We start from the raw sequence: 13,426 nt of genomic DNA, 5'->3' as shown, positions 1-13,426 counted from the left end.
CTGTTACACACTTGTCATATCAGATGCTGTGACATACTCCCTCTGTTACACATTTGTGATATCAGATGCTGTGACACACTTTCTCTGTTACACACTTGTCATACCAGATGCTGTGACACACTCCCTCTGTTATACACTTGTCATACCAGATGCTGTGACACATTCCCTGTTACACACTTGTCATATCAGATGCTGTGATATGGCAGTGGTTGTGTTCCAGGAATCTCAATTCTCAGAAATGCCAGAGAAGCTCTCTCTCTCTCTCTCTCTCTCTCTCTCTCTCTCTCTCTCTCTCTCTCTCTCTGTCTCCCTCCCATATTATGTGGTTGCTAAACTGTGAGGCCAATTTCTTATTCTACCTAAATTGTAAATTACATATAAAATGTATGTAGATATTTAGATACAGGAAAATAGTATTAAAAAAATTCAGTAACTTAATGTTCCAGGCACCCCCCTGAGTTTCCAGGGTTGTGTCTCCACAAAGGAGGCACTGTGATATTGGCATATCAACAACTTGGACAATGCCACTCTGGGAAGCAGAAACCCTTGTCTTTGAAGTTCTTTTTCTACCAGCATCTTTAGAGTTTTTTCCTGTCCCCTTTCAGTGTGTCACCTGTGCCTAATGTGTGGAACTGACTCATTTCCCCATCCAAACTCCTTGTCATCCCTCTCCCGATTTTTGGCACTTTCCATTTCTCCTCCCCAGGAATTCATCTTGTGTCAGCAGCAGAGCAGTTTGGCTGTCTCTTTGCTGCCCTAGTTTCTGCTGTGAACAGTGAATGCTTTGAGGACCTTGCCTTCTGCCCTAAGGAATTTATCAAAGCAGTTGTGTATGCAGGACAGTTAGGAACCCTTCTTGGCTGCTGGCTGTGAGGGGAACCAGGGCTCTGCCACCACACAGACAGCACCATCTTTGGAAATGTTTGTCTCTGCTTTAGCTCCATCAGCATGTCCTAAGGGTATTTGATTTCTCTTTATTGTCATTTTTAAAACTTAAATTTCTTGTTGATTTTTGATACAACACAGTAGGTCACTTTTAGGTAGCCTATACTGGTCTCCAGCTTGCTATATAGCTAAGGCTGCCTTAGCTATATAGCTAAGGCTGTATATAAGGATGCCTTAGCTATATAGCTAAGGCTGTATATAAGGATGCCTTAGCTATATAGCTAAGGCTATATATAAGGATGCCAGATAGCCTTGATCCTCCAGAGCTAGGATTATAGGTATGCAGTACCTGCTTAGTACAAGAGTCTTCTTTTAGGCCTTTACCCTCTGCACTGTAGGAAAAAAACCAAAAACCAAAAAACAAAAACCCCCTCAATCTCTGTCACCATGGTGACTGATGATGGACAGTGAGCTGATCTGGCTACAGCTATAAATATCTGGAGATAGCATATACTTAATCCAAGCTACTGTGGAATTCAAGGATTTATCTGGAATTGTGAGTCCTATTCCGGACTCCCACCTGGGAAGCTGTGACGACTAAATATTGCAGGTTTGGGTTCTGTGACTCAGCAACTACATGCACTAGAAGGTTGTGTACGACTGGGAGTATGCCATAGTTTTAAACAAACTGACTTAAAACAAACAAAAACAAACAACAAACAAGCCCCTACAACAGCTTGTTTTAACTGAAAGGGAGGGGAAGTGGAGAGCTGTTGCATATTTTCTTAATCCTTTTACATATCATTGTGGCAGATCCACTTAAAAACAAGGAAAAGGTCTGAGGACCCGTAAATGACAGGGAGCTGAGTGGTAGAGTGTGGGGACTTTGACTGTGTGCACCCCCACTGAACCTCTGAGGTCCCCTCGGACCTGCCAGAGTCTGGTTCAGACTCTCGTGCACCACAGATGCAGATGGGTACCGCGGAAGAGCCAGTTCTGGGATCCCTGGGCCCCAGGGAGGCCAGGGACATCAGGTTCACAGAGACCTCTGGATGTAAAGGAAGAGCTGAGAACAGAGGCAGAGGTGGCAGGGCTATCGGATGCTGGCCCAGGGCCAAGGGGCAAAGGGCAGGAGGAGAGAGCTCTGGCAGGTTACCGCAGGGACGAGAGTCCTTGTCTTGCTAGCTTAGCTTGGCTTGGCAGAGCAGTGGCTGGAGCACAGGGAGGTCTCCCAGTGGGAGGACAGACACATAGCTTGTTAGAGGAAGACCTGCTCCACTGCTTCAGCATGGCGAGAGTCAGTCCATGGTTTTAAGGCATTTATTGTAGAAAGGCAGAGAGACAAAGAGAATAGGAAAGTAGAGGCTGGCCATGGCCATGTGGAGAGAGGGGTGAAGGGGATGGGGAGAGAGGGGGAGCAAGGGAGTAAGAGTAAGAGCAAGAGAATAAGAGGAGAGAGAGAGAGAGAGAGAGAAGCAGGGCAAGCAGCTCCTTTTATAGTGGGCTGGGTCATCCTGGCTGTTGCCAGGTAACTGTGGGGAGGAGCATACTTGGCTGTTGCCAGGTAACTGTGGGAATAGAGTCCAGAGAGAATACCAGGAGCTTGGGGCATTGCCTACGTGACTGTTGGCCACACACTTCTCTGTGGGGTGGGGGTGGAGGGGCACTATGGGAGGCTGTAGCTGTGACAGGAGCCAGGGGCTCAGGAGGCATGGGCCAACACCTGCTGTCCCATGCAGGCAGAAGTCACCACCTACCAGATCACTGGGGTTCAAGGCCTGTGCTCAACTGGGGACCAGGCTGTCTGTGCACAGCTCACTGCCCCATAGTAGAGTGAGCAATCCTCTTGTTTATAATTTTTATATTAAATTATGGGATAATACAGGCAGCTTGCCTCTCCCTCCATTTCTTTTCCTTTTTTTCTTTTGTTTCTTCATTTCTGAATTGAAATCTCACACATTGCCTTAAGAACTGGATTTTCTGTAATGACAATCCAACATGGCGGCTTTTGAGAACCTAGAAAACTCAATATTCCTTTAGGTGGTATCTTGTCGTTTCTTCTAGGTCACCCTTGTGTGCTAGGCACGCACACTAAACACTCCCACCCACCTGCTTTTCCTTCTCTTCCAAAAATCTCATTCTAGTCTTTGCTTTTGTTGTTGTGGTTAGAAATTATTTTCTTCCTTTTCTCATTCTTTATTTGCTAACTTCTCACTCCATTATTTACATCATACCCAAGACACTAATGCTCACTACAGGGTCACTTCAGTCACAGAATTCTCTTAATCAGAGGAGGGTGATATTAATCACTGTAATTATCATTATGTGATTTTTCTCTATCAAGTATCCCCAGGAAGCTGTTAGTGAGCAAGTCCACCAGTTGATAGTAGGAGAAAATGTATTCCTTCTCGGTGTGGTTTTCATTTAAAACAAGAGTGGCTACAACACAGATAAATAAGTTTATTTGATTGTGTCAAGTTTTACAACATTATAAGCAGTGGATAATGTCCTTGCCTAGAGTTCCCTTCCAAAGTGTTTGTAGGTAATTCATAGTTCAGTTAGACTACTTCATGCAGCTTAGAACTGAGTGTTTCTGTTTTAATGTCTTCTGCTTTAAGAACAAACTCTTAACTCACTATTCCCCAAGAGGTGAAAACCACCGCCCTGACTTTAGTAGCATTATACCAATAACACATTTGGGAACGTGGCTAAAGGCTATATACTAGGAGGATCTGGATTTAAATCTACAGTCTCTTGGGCTGGCTTTCCAGTGGGTGGTTTGAAAGTACTTCTCTTCTTGACAGATTCCAGGCCCGTGTGTTCACTCTGTGGCTCTCTCAGCTTTTGCCTTTCCTTGAGTACAGCATCTCCAGATCCCACCAAACAGCTAAATCAGCTATTATTACCTTTCCTTATTTGGAAACCGTCAGACTGCTTTTGTGCTTTCTAGATGGATGGAATATTCATCTCTTCTTATTTTAAAAATAATTGGACAAAGACTGCAATGCTGAATGTCAGCTTGCTTTCTTGTAGTGCCTTTTATGTGTGAATCACAAAGCTCCCGGCACACCATAACTCGGTGCTTGCAGCTCCCCGCCGAGGCAGCTCCATTATCCTTGTTTTACAGGGGCTCATGAAACAGAGCCAGGAGCTTCTGTGGGGAGTCTCTTGACAGGCAGTGAGTCAGTGGGAAAGTTGGGGAAGAAACTATTGAAACTTTTTTTTTTTTAATTGATAGACAAAATTGTATGAACTTAGAACACACAGCAATGGTTTTTCAGTCTATATATTTTGTGGAACAGTTGCCAGTAGCTGTTCATAGTTTAGTAACATTTGTAACAGTAACAGAGTTACCATTTTAGTGGTGAAAACTCAGCATTTCCTCTCAGCAGTCTTGAAGGATACAATGTATCATCAACCGTGGCTACAGTGCTGTGCAGCAGAGCTCCTAAGTGTATTCCTTTGATTAAGTGTCATGCACTCTTCGTCCAGATTGTCTTCCTGCTCACAAACACCCTAACCCACGGCCACTTTTCTACCACTCACTTCTGTGAGATCAACACTTTTCCGTTCCGATGGGAGTGAGGTCATGAGGGCCTTGTCTTTCTGTGCCTGGCTTGTTTCCAGCTCTCTGGTGTTGAAAACAGCAGCATCTCCCCTTTATGGCTAAAGAAGATCCTGTTGAATTTTTACACCACATTTTATTTATCCATATGTAAGCTGATGGGTATGTGGGCTGATGGCACATGATGGCTGTTGGGACTAGATCTTTGATGAAGTTGGGGTACAGCTAGCTCTCCAGCATATTGTTCTCATCTACTTTAGATACAGTCTCAGTGGGACTGACAGCTCATATGGTAGCGCTGTTTTGAACTTTTTTGAGGAGGAAAGAAATTTATGAAGGGATCAGATGAAGTATCTTACATTTCTTTGTTTCCTGTTATTCTCCTTTTTCATTTCTGCTTTTAATTTTGTTCTCTCTTTCTCATTCTCTCTCTCTCTTCATTGTTGATTAAAGATTTGTTGATTTCATTCTTCTTTTCAAGCCTCACATCTTTGTCAGTCTTCCCTGTTGTTTTCTACTTTCTGTTTTGTTTATTGCTTATCTGCTTTGGGTACCACAGAACCTATGTGTGTTGGATAGAATGTTCCCTTTGTCTCTCAGGTCCATATTCTAGTACATAGTTTGAACCCAATGTTCTCTTTGGATTTGTTGCTGAATGATCTGTCTATTGATGGAAATGGATAGAATCTCCTAGTATTAATGCACTGCAATCTAACTCCCTTGAGATTGATCAGTACTTGTGCATGAAGCCACCACCATATTGTTAGACTATAAACTTCTATATTTGGCCTAATTACTTTTCAAAATTCCTATCTCTAAATAGAATAGTTAGATTATATTCCAACTCTTTTTAATATTTCACAATAGACAGTAAATTAGGTTGTTTTCTGTGAGAATAGTAAAACCATAAAAAAATGGAAAAAATTTGAATTTTTTCTTTTTTTATGTCTTCATAAATACATTGAAACACTTTTCAGAGAGGTCATTCAGTCTGCCCAACTTCTGCTATACTTAAACCATTAAGCTCAACCAAAGAGGATACACAGGCTGGACCGAAGGCCCTGGAACATATGTAGCAGATGTGCAGCTCAGTCTCTATGGCTGCCTTGTCTGGCTTCAGTGGGAGAGGATGTACCATGGTGGGGGGATACCCAGGGGGAACCCTCTCAGAAGAGAAGGAGAAGGAGGATGGAGGGAAGGTCTCTGTGAGTGAGTGACTTGGAAGGGGCAGCATTTGGGATATAAATTAGTTAATTAAAAAGCTGTTTGCTAAAAGAACTTGGGGAAAGGAGGACTTCATTAGATAATGTAGAAAATCTTGTGCCAGAGCATGCACCCAATCTATAGGAGATGAAATGGTTGTTGCTGACAGATGGATCCACTGTACAGACTGGAGCCGGTGTGTGCTCTTGGATGGGAGCTCGGCATCTGCCACCACAGCATGGCGGGGTTGAGATTCTAGTTTTATTCAGGCTTAACAGGCTCTGAAGGAGAGAGTCAAATTAGCTAGACTTTATTAATTATTATTAATAATGATATCTATTTGCAGATATAACCACATTTGTTCATAAAATAATTCATAAAACTATTCTTTGGAATGTGAATGCAATAGTCTTTAGTGGGGGTTCTTCCTTACACCCAAACGTCTCCAGACAACCTCTTTCCTTATGGCTTCCTCCACTACATCACACATCACCTAATCTTTTAGCTAGAGCCTTGGACCAGAGCGAGCACTCTAAGATCTCCCAGGAGGACCTCACAGGCAGTAAGAACTCTAGGATGGAGAATGCAGGACTTGCCCCATGGGAGCTTCTTGGAACAGAAGCTTCTTCAGGCAGAGTTCATTTCCTGCCCTTCTGTGTGACATGAAGAGCTTCACTGAAAACCTCTACTACTACTACTATTATGTACAGATTTTCGTGTATGGTGTGTGTGTGTGTGTGTGTGTGTGTGTGTGTGTGTGTGTGTGTGNTGTGTGTGTGTGTGTGTGTGTGTGTGTGAGAGAGAGAGAGAGAGAGAGAGAGAGAGAGAGAGAGAGAGAGAGAGAGAGAGAAAACAGGCCTTGACTTACCTGTGGGTATCAGAAGACTATGCTGGGTGTTGGTTCTCCTACTACCCTGCTTGAGACAAGGTCTCATTCCTTTTGTGTACCTCAGGCTGCCTGACCCAAAGCTCTCAGGGGTTGGCTTATCTCTGCCCCTGTCCCCATTCCACTCTAAGAGTGCTGCATTACAGACCTGCATCACCATGTTTAAGTTTTATATGCACTCAACCTCACGTCCTTACACTGTGCAGGAAGTACTTCATCTACTTGGTCATCTCCTCAGGTCAAGTTAGGCAAACTTGAGAGACTGATACATCAATAAGGACGTATTCGTAAGTCACGATAAAGTCACATGGGCATGCCTGCGCTGAGTAAGTAGGAAATCAGACACTAGCAAGCAATGGGATGGGAAGCTAACAGACTTACGTTTGATCGATCTTGTTTAAGGGTTGGCTGATCTGAATGCCATGTTCATTGTATCTGAAAAGAAAGTAAAACCATTTCCAGTGGACACAGAGAACATCTGCTTGATAGATTGTATGCCCTGCAGGTTTCTATTCTTCTGTGAAGATAACATTAGCCTTAAAGAGTTCCTAGTAGCTAGACCACCAGCTCAGTACTTGGAGTTAGTATGTTTTTGTCTAGGTGCCCAGATACAGAAAACACCCTCATCTGGCAACAACTGGTTCTAAACCTGTGTCTTCCAGACTTGGTTATTTCTGAAGAAACCACACATTCCCCTCCCCTCGACCGCCCACCCCCCCAAATCCTGATTCCTGATTCTCATTACTTTCTATTGGCATTCTGTTGTCTTGACATATAACTTCAGAGTCCAGGGCAGGGCTAAATTTGCAATTGCTCATATCCTTAATAGTATAGTTCATGATATCACCTTCACACTGCAAATTTCTTTTGACTCTTCCTAATTATTTTACAACGTTTCAGAGTAGTCTCTAAGCCTCGACTCTTCAGAACGGACAGTTGCTAAGGAGCTCACAGTGGGGTTGGGACCAGGAAAGACAAGTTGGGGGCTGTGTTGATGGGGAAAATTGGCGCTTGAAGTTACACTACAGAGTAAAAGACAAAACAGAGCGTGTGTCCTGGATTATTCCATTCCCCAGGAACCCATTTGGTCCGCAGTTTACTTCTTTGGTTATTTAGTCAAAGCAGCTACTGACCTCCGGTTCACTTGCTCATGACCAGAGTCAACTGTCACAGGCAAAGCAAGATGGCCCAGTGACCCATGGTTCCTTCCTGACAGCAGAGCCTTTGCCTTGAGCTGGGACTTTGTTTACCTCTCGCTGAGCTCTACAGATGGAAAGTCTCAATATAATTCCCCTGTCACTTGGCACAAGGTACCGGGATGACTCCAGTATGATTTACAATAAATTCTGTCTAGAGGTTCCTGTCTTGTCTGACCCTCACCCTACATAATGGAGATTTAGTAACCCTGTGAGTCATTTTAAGGATACCAACTCCACAATATTAAAATTAATTCAGAAAATAGAGGGTAGTCTAAGATTGAGGGACAACTCCCAGCATTGTGATTGACACTGACTATCATTCTCATATTAGCCCGGTCTTCATAATTTGTACACATTGCTGTGGTTTGATTGTATAGAATCCCTCCCCAGACATATGTCTCGAACACTGAGTCCCCAGCTTCTGCTGATGTGTTTTGTATTTTGAAGGCTGGGGAAGCTTTAGGGGCTGAGGCCTGTCTGGCACAAGAAGATTGCTAGAAGCAGGCCTTTGAAGCCCTTGCCTGCTGCTGGCTGGTTCTGGTCTGTTTTCTCTGCTTACTGGCTGCTCTTGTGAAGAAGCCGACAGGGCATCCTCCAGCCGCCTGAGATCCGCCATGCCTTTCCTGCATCGATAAACTCAAACTCCCCAACTCCCAGCCAAAACAGATCTTCCTTCTGGGAAGCCAGGCACTTTGTCACAGCCACGAGAAAAAAATAACCAGCCATCTAACAAACTGCAAGAATTCTTCAGAAATCCGAGACGGCCTAGCTTTAAAGGTCTGAGCCTTCTAGACTAGTGACGTGCTTATCATCTTAAGTAATTTTGAGAGTTGCCACGTGCCCTGACACTCTCCAAGTAGTGTCATAGTGTGTGGCGGAGAAGCTGGCCAACAGAGATTGGATAGTGTGGTCCAAGCTACTTGAAAGACATGAGAATTGATCCCTTTGGTCAGGTTTGTTTATTGCTTACCATAGGGCAAGCAGCTGGGATCTCAAGTGGAAGTTGTGCTTGAGGTTGCCCTCTTGGGACCTGTAATTCCTGCAGGATTTCTCCCATGCTTCCCTGATAATGAGCCCCCTTCTGTCTATTCTGAGTACCTCCAGCATGAAGAAACATGAAATTCAGATTTCCTGAGAATAAACAAACTCCATCTCAACAAGTGCCATGCTGATGCCTTAACAACTTGGGGAACAGCAAGTGTGTCTCACAGACAAAGCATCCTCACGCAGACCTGCGGCCCTTCCATGCTAACAAAATCTTACCACTTTCCCTCGGCATGAGTGCTATCTTGAAACACACAGAGAAGGCAGAGCGATGCTGCCTGGCTTCTGAATCTGGAGCAGAAGTGTCTCCTTGATTCTCCTGTTCCCGGTTTCTCACTATTGAAATCAGTCCCACATTGGAGACATCCTGGTCACATGGTGAGGTATGTCAACAGACAGGAAGCACCAAAACCAAATGGGAGAGTGAGTCTGGACATTCATAGCCTCTTGGTTGTCTCCAAAAGTCCTGGAGCAGAGACAACCTTCCCTGCTTTCTTTTGTCCAAATCCTTGAGTTTCAAGATATGTGGGCATGATAAGTGATATTGTTCTGTAATAGTCAGTTTGGAAGTAGTTTATTATGAGGTAATAGATGATTAACATTAAGAAGAGGTGGTTGAAGAATGAGTGTGTGCTGATTGGGCCTTATTTACTGGACAATCTTCAAGCTAGAGTGACTTCTAAAAGTGAAAAAAAAATCACTTAAATATATTTATTATTTTGAAATACATTAAACTGATTAAATATTACATCACTAACAATTTTTATCTGGATAATTTTGCCATATTCTGTATCAACATTATTCATATGTTTATTTATACTATTAATTTTATTGTTTCTATGTTTATTTAATTTTTACTGTTTATTGATTTTGTGCCTGTGTGTGTGTGTATGTGTGTGTGTGTGTGTGTGTGTGTGTGTGTACCTGCATACACCATGTGGGTAGTCAGAGGACAACTTGTCAAAATCAGTTTTCTCCTTCTACTAGCTGGGTACCAGGTATGGAGCCATTGAGTGTGGTCCCAGGCACCTCTCTATGCCTTTATTTTCTCACTCTTCTTCCTGCTCTTCAGTTTACTTTTAAAATTCTATTTATTTTTTCTCATTTTTATTAGTTATTTAATAATTCTGCTTAGTGCATTTTGGTCATATTCACCCTTTCTCCAACCTCCCCTTCCTAGATCCATCCCCTCATTCCTATCCACCCAAATTTATGTCCTTTATTTATTTATTTATTTATTTATTAATTTATTAGCAGCTATCAACTGTCTTAGCTAGGGACAGGGCTCCCTGCCCATCTCCGGTCTCCACGCTGGGATTTTGTCTACCCTGAGTTTCCATAGACCGCTTGCATCCTTTCACAACTGTGGTAGGTTCATTTGTGCAACTATGTTGCTGTATCTGGGAAACATTGTTGCCTTGTCATCATTTAGCTTTCTTCATCCTCTCCCGCAGTGACCCTTGAGCTTGGAGAGGGAGGGGTGAGGTAAAGATTTCCTGTCAAGGCTGACTAATTCTGCAATGTTAATCACCAATGTCTGCAAACGGAAGCCCCTGATGAGGGCTGGCAACTGCCCTAATCTGTGGGCACAAAGATACAAATGTAGGGGACAGTTTATTACTATGTTCATGTAGTAGTAGCAGTAGTAGTAGGTTCTCTGCTGGGCTCTGTGACCTGTCTAGGGACAGGTTCTTGTCCCGAGTGACTGTCGGTTCAATGGGCAGTGGATTCAGGTCGTCAGGTTTGGAGGTAAGGCCCTTACTTGCTGTTACTCGTTGTGATGCCTTGCTGGCCCTCAGTTTACTTCTTAAGCAATAATACCTTCTTTAAACCTTACATTATCCAGTAGTATTCATGAAATTATTATTATTATTGTTTTTGCTAACTCACTCTTACTTTTCAGTATATTCAGAAATAAGTTTTGACTATGAAAACCCAAACAGATCCACACGCTCACTGCTTAAATCTTTCCCGAATTCCACAGTTGGGATACATCTTTCAGAAATAAAAGCATCCTCTACTTTTGGAAAACAATCATGATATCAAGCTGAAAATAATCAATCATATAATCCTTTAGTAACTGGGAATGCGTAGGTACCAGCCTGTACTAAGGAAAACCTGATGCTCTTTGCTTTGAAGTAGTTTAACAGTCACTATAGTAAAAGTGTGTATAAAGGCTGTCACAGTTTCCTCTTGAGCCTCAGACTGCATCTAAGGTGTTTTCTGGATTTCATGGATAGAGACCTGAGTGTACCCTTATAGGTGCCAAGGGGGAAATAAAAGATGTGTTACTATTTCTAGTTAATATATATTAGTATTAGAACATGTTGCCCCAATCTAAATTTCCTTAAAATCAGAACTCAGTACAGTTGCAGGAATATTTTTTTTGTGGGTAGTTACTGAGATAGTGATAAAGAGAAGGAAAAAAAAAACAAACCCTCAAAAGGGTCTGCCAAGTTTGTCACTGTTGAAAGCCACTAGGTCAGGCTCCGTGGAACTCAGAAACGAGTTTCCATACAACCTACCCAGAGGAAGACAGTCTTGTCTTCACGTTTGCAGCCCTTCTGATGGACCCGTACATGTGCTTAGACTAAGTTAGCCTGCGCTACTTGCCATAGTATCAGAGAGGACCCAGTGAGAAATAGAAAGAATAGGAAGGGCCCTAAAGGCAAGGCCACACTGTTTGTGTTTTACTTCCAGGAACCTGGCTTAAGCTTGCTTGAAGACTACAGGAAGAAGTGGGAGGGGCCCAATGAAGGCGCGCCCTGTAAAGCCTCCTCTGGCTGCGTTGAAAGGATATAGGTACAAGTCAGGTGATGTGAAGGAGACCTTCCTTCTAATCCTGTGTCTACATTGTGGCATCCTGTCTCTGCTCAGTACCTCACAGGTCAGGGGTGCTTCTCAATCAGGGAAGATGACACACAGTGAGTGAGCTGGTGTCTTCTATCTCAGGCCTTGTACACAAATACTACTCAGTAACTTCTGCTCCCTAGTGGGAGCACAGGGCAGGAGCACGTGGATCCACCTTTGAGATTCTATTCACCTTCCCCAGTGGGACCTTCATTTTGATCCGGGCACACCCTGACAGCCACATGAACTTGAGAGTGGATGGAGAGAGCACAGTTTACTTCCAGAATGCTCAACCCCAGCAGCATCCTGTGAAGCCTTGTTTTCTTTATGCAGTTGTGCTGCCTTCTGGTTCTTTGAGCGGCACCCATGCGGTCATCTTAGTGGACATCCCTAGCTTATTTTCATCTCTGCCTTCTGTCTCCGCAGTAGGCACCAGCATGAGAGACTCCATTTTTCTTATGATTGGTGCTTTTTGATGAGAGTTTGGAGCACAAGTTTCAGTTTTGGCAATGTGCGCGTCACTCAAGCCTTGAGGTTTTTTAATGGCTCAGTTAGGAGAGATTCTGGAAACTCAATCTAGAGTCTGTGCTAAGTTAAAAACAAAGGCAGAGTTACTCAGCTGAGATAGAATTAATTTTAAGTTTCACGGCAGCCATAATGTTCTCTCTATAAAAATTTGAATTTTCTTTTATATTTCTCAAGAGACAATGAGTAGCTTAATTTTGAGAAGACAATCACTTTTCAAAGTAGAGAACGACCAAATTTTGTTTTACGTTTATTGATTCTCTGCAAATCCACCCTGCCTGTATTAGATGGAACTCAATTAGTCGTTTTCTCTGGGCCAGTATTGGTCAACATTATTCCCAACTTCCTGATGAGAAGCGCCCTCTGTACATACCAAGCCTTCAGCCTCCCGCACCTGCCTAACTCATTTTATTCCCAAATGGTTGGCCTTGCAAGTGATTGCTGTGATTCAGTCAGAGTGAAAGAATTGCTCATTTCCAGCCCGCAATAATTATTGTATAAGACTTAGATCATTCTATGCAAATGAGAGCAAATCGCCCATCTGTGATGAAGATAATGGGAGAGAGTGGGCCTCTGCTCTTTCCTCATCTGCTATCAGCTCAGTCTCCTCACGGGATGCTCTGCAAATGGGAGACAGTGCGCCACCCTCACAGGTTGGTTTCTGCTGCGCTGACGTTTCATAGCATGCAGACTATGGGATGAGAGTGGCTGGCTGGCTGAACATATTTTCTTATAATAATGATAATAAAAGTATGATCCATCAATTCCACTTAAAATATACTCAAATTAGGATTCTCTGGGGTTTGAGTGTCACATGAGTGTCAGTGGATATATTTGTCTCTGTTTCATTGCTGTGAGCAGATGGATGAAGGGGGGAAGATGGATTTGGTGCATGGCTTCTGGGGCTTTGTCAGCATTCAGTTAGTTCCATTACTGTCTGGATTATAGTGAGGGAAAACACTGTGCCATGAATGTGTGTGTGCATGTGTATGCATGTGTGTGCATGTTTATGCATGTGTGTGCATGGTGTGTGTGTACATGTGTATGTGTCCATGTATGTGTATATGTGTGTGCATGTGTATGCATGTGTGTATATGTTGTATGTATACATGTGTATGTATGCATGTGTGTGTGGATGTGTATGTGGGTGTATTTGTGTGCATGTGTGAACAGGATGCTTATCTTATAGAAGCCTAGAATCAGAGGTGGGGAAAAAGGAAGAGAGAGAGAGAGAGAGAGAGAGAGAGAGAGAGAGAGAGAGAGAGAGAG

Source organism: Mus pahari, chromosome 12, assembly GCF_900095145.1.
Source record: "Mus pahari chromosome 12, PAHARI_EIJ_v1.1, whole genome shotgun sequence".
Taxonomy (NCBI): domain Eukaryota; kingdom Metazoa; phylum Chordata; class Mammalia; order Rodentia; family Muridae; genus Mus; species Mus pahari.
This window is presented reverse-complemented; position numbering follows the sequence as displayed.